This window comes from Rhinolophus sinicus, chromosome 17 (genome assembly GCF_057876585.1).
Source record: "Rhinolophus sinicus isolate RSI-liver-muscle chromosome 17, RSI-T2T, whole genome shotgun sequence".
NCBI lineage: Eukaryota > Metazoa > Chordata > Mammalia > Chiroptera > Rhinolophidae > Rhinolophus > Rhinolophus sinicus.
In genome coordinates this window covers 120,135,891-120,139,915 of record NC_142517.1, presented here as the reverse complement: position 1 = coordinate 120,139,915, position 4,025 = coordinate 120,135,891, and the positions used below count along the sequence as shown (strand labels likewise).

At 37.9% G+C, this 4,025-nt stretch overlaps 1 pseudogene; it reads right to left on the bottom strand.

The window, feature by feature from the left end:
- Positions 1 to 1,164: 1,164 nt before the first annotated feature.
- Positions 1,165 to 2,269, bottom strand: LOC109456668 (serine/arginine-rich splicing factor 3 pseudogene; annotated as a pseudogene).
- Positions 2,270 to 4,025: the final 1,756 nt, after the last annotated feature.

The following is a 4,025-nucleotide window of genomic DNA, read 5'->3' as shown; positions in this document are numbered from 1 at the left end:
TCTTTTAGTCTCCATGGTTTCCATAAGAAGTAAGCTATTAATTTTATAAAGGATCACTTGTACGTCATGTCAATTTGACCTTGCTGCTTCCAAGATTTTCCTTCTCTCAGTTTGACTATAGTTTTTCAAGATACAGAATTTGTGTTTGTTTGTTTTATTCTAATTGGAGTTTGTTGAGATTCTTGGGTGTGTAGATTAATATTTTAAGTTGGATTTTGGAAGTTTTAGGCCAGTATTTCTTCAATTTTTTTCCACTCCTTTCTCCTTGTGTTCTCTTTCTGGGACTCCTATTATGTATATGTTTCTATGCAGGACAGATCTCTGAGGCTCTGTTCATTTTTGTTTATTCTTTCTCTTTCTGCTCCTCAAACTGGGTAATCTCTCTCTTTCAGGTTAAACAATAATTTGTAACCAAAACTTAAGTCCCAAGGATTCTTACAAAACACATTACAAATGATAGCACACACACAAAATTTCGACAGTGACTCCAAGTTCAGCTCTACAATGTACCCTTAAGCTGGCAGAACACAGGTATATTAAATAGTCTCAAATTTCTAAATGAATGTTACAAAGAGCTATGTATTCATACACAGCAATCACATCAGAAATTTATGACCTAAAGCAGAGGTAAACTAATTTTCTTGAAATAACTTAGAGTCTACACCAACTGGACAACTTCTGCCCAGTGTGAAGACTAGTTGCATTTTTTAAAAACCTCTACTATCTAGTTTAATGGTGCAACTTTAATTTTTACCTGCTGGCTTGTGTTCTCAGCAGGTTTTAAAGATTGCTGTTCAACTACAGCCACATACTATTAATATATCCCAGGTATGGAAAAACAAGACTTAAGTTTAATTTTTGGCAGTTTTGTTTCCATCATTTTAAACATTACACTTTAGCTGGGCAGGAGTTAGAGGTTTATTATCAGTCTATGCAACAGTAATAAACTTCAAAGAAAATTCAATTTTGCTTAAAGGAATATTGTAAAGTAACAGTTCTTGATATTACATGCCTCATATGATCCATCTCACACCACAGAAAATTACATCCTTATGTGTCACTGTTCCAAGACAAACAAACGTGAACAGCTAATAAATACATCTTAAAAGTGTGCTAAGCTCATGAAGTCTCAAACAAAACTTGCATTTTCTGTACAAACTCCTGTCAAATGAAGTTATTTCCTGTACGCCATCCCTCTTGCAAACTGGTTTCCTGTTGCTTTTCTTTTGACCTAGACCACGTACAAAACCAAGAGAAGGATAGGGACAGTTTTTGACTTCTCTTCCAAGACCATGATTTCTCTTGTCTTCTATCTCTACAAAGGATCCTACTCCAACTGAGGGAGAAGCTTCTCTGTCGTGGGATCTGGAGCGAGGTGGATGACTCCTTCTCCAGTAATCATCTCTAAGGCGATGACCCCAAGATGGAGGCGGCCACGATTTCGACTTCTCTTCTCACCATTAACTCGGGAGCTCCATGAGTGTCCTTCCAACTAGCACTTTGACAGCACTGGCTTCATTTCTGGGATCTTCAAATTCAACAAAAGGAAAGGTGGGAGGGTTTTTAGCAACCCACACACTCCGGACTGGTCCATAATAGCCAAAAGGTAATTCCAGTTCAGCAGTTCAGTCTTGTTTTCAAGATTACCTACATAAACCTTACAACTCAATGGACAGGAATTACGATGCATTTCGAGATGTTGGGTTAGAAATGCAGAAGCTCAAATTTATACACCGTCGGGTTCAGTGGGGTCTTTTGCTGCCCTCCGCTTCCTGGCTCAGATGTTCTCAGCAACCTGGAGTCCACAAAATGGCCGAGGTAGTCTCTTTTGACCTATACTGAAGTTCTCTTACTCATTCTGTTGCCTTCTCAAACCTGTTATTGGCCCCCTTAAGTTCATTTTTCATTTTAGTTATTGGACTTTTCAACTCCAGGATTTCTATTTAGTGCTCTTTTACAATTTCCATATCATTATCAATATTGAGATGTTATATTCAATATGATTATTGATATTCTCTATTTGACAAGGCAGTTCTCATACTTTCCCTTAATTCTTTTTTTTCATATTTATTACATTTATTGGGGTGACATTGGTTCGTAAAATTATACAGGTTTCAAGTGTACAATTCTGTAATACATCATCTATTAGGTTGGTGCAAAAGTAATTGCAGTTTTTGCAATTATTTTTAACCTTTTAAATATATATTGCGTGTGTATTTACCACCCAGGAGTCAGTTCTCCTTCCTTCACCATATATTTAACTCCCTTTACCCTCTTCTTTATTCATCGTTTCTTTCAGTTATATTGGTAGATTTATAGTAACTGCTTTGAAATCTCTATCTACTAACTCCAATATCTGGCCTCTCTCATGAACATTTTCTGTTGGGTCTTCTTCTTCCTGTATATGTGGCATGCATTCTTATTTTTTTGTATTTCTCATAATTTTGTTGTTGTTGTGGAACACTGGGTGTTTTAGATAACATATTGCAGCAATTCTAGTCAGATCTCTTCCCCCGCTTTATTGGTGTTTTCTTTCTCTTCTTTTTCCTGTTATTTATTGTTGCTGATTTTTTGTTGAGGGAATTACCTGGACTAATTCTGCAGATTCTGTATTAATTGTAATTGAAACCACTAAATTGTCTGCTAAAAAAGATTTTTAAATTCCATTTTTTGAAAAAAAATTTTTGTTTTTAGTTTTATGCTTAGCTTCCTAGGTTCATCCCTAAGTCAATAAATGTAGTAGTCAGCTACTGCAGGTCAGAAGATTTCCGCGTGCCTTGCCAATTTGTTTTCTTTCCTTTGCCAAGGGGATCTGTGTAAGAAGGCACACTTTCAAACTTGACAATTTACAAAATAGATCTAGCCTTTACTTCCTCCATGTGTACGGTTTCCAGTTTAGTTAGAGCACAGTGAGTCTTATCTTTTACCAAGTTTTCTCTGGGCATGTGCACAACCTTGTGAATGAGCAAAAACTCTGAGATCTCCAGGAATTTGTCAGAGCTTTTTCACTTCCCTATGTTCATCTTGTTCTTTCCCATTTCCTTTTATATTCCTGGCTAGGCTCTTATTTGCCACAAGCAAATCAAGTCATAGCCTTAGGCAGCTGTTGTCAACTGATTGATATTGCTTTGGTAACCTAAGGGTAGGGTTCTTTTTCCCCTTGACGAGCTGAGCTCTGAATTGAATTGAATAGCCAGAACACCTGAGATTTCCCTGGCAGCTGGAAGTTCGAACAACATATTTACTGTGCTCTTCAGATGATGCTTTTAATGGAATTTCACAAGAGGTCAGTCATCTTAGGCTACAAGAATACTGGCTTTTCATGACTACCACACACTACTGAGCAGGGGATGAGAGGATATGTGTGTGACTAGCTCCAAGTTAAAAGGACACATACCCTGATGTGTTGAGGAGGTTCAGTAGTTCCTCATAGCTAAATCATTTTCAGTTTCTGTGACTTTAGTTAATTTTGAGTTCTGAAAGAATGGTAGGTTCTGTTTTGCCAGTATTTTTAAAATTGATTTTGTGAAAGTAAGCTGCTCACTGAGGTAATCTCTCCACTATTCTGGTGATCATTCCCTCCTATTTTTGACAGTTAAGCTAAATCCTCATTGTCAAAGCATATTGTCATTACTTATTCTATTGTATTCCATATAATTGATGTAGGTGATGTTGGATCTGCTGGCAGTTTCTGAGTGTGGGCAGGGATCGTGTCTTGTGAAGCTGAAGAATGGAAACACGGACCAGGAGAGGCAAAAAGTTTTAAAAAGAGGATAGTTTATTAGAGGCAGGAGAAGAGGTTGCAGCTCCCGAGCTGGAGGGGGTCCCGAATGGGGGCGCCCTCTGACTGAGGCAAAAGCTCTTACTTTTAGACCTTCCCTTGCCTGCTTGGGGAAGGGGAGTTGTTTGAAGAAGGGAACTGTTTGAAGAAGGGAACTGGCGCCTTCTAATGAAATTCGTCTACCAGGTTTGTTCTGCTTGCCCATCCTAAAGGCATTAGCAAAGTAACCCGCTCCTATCTATCA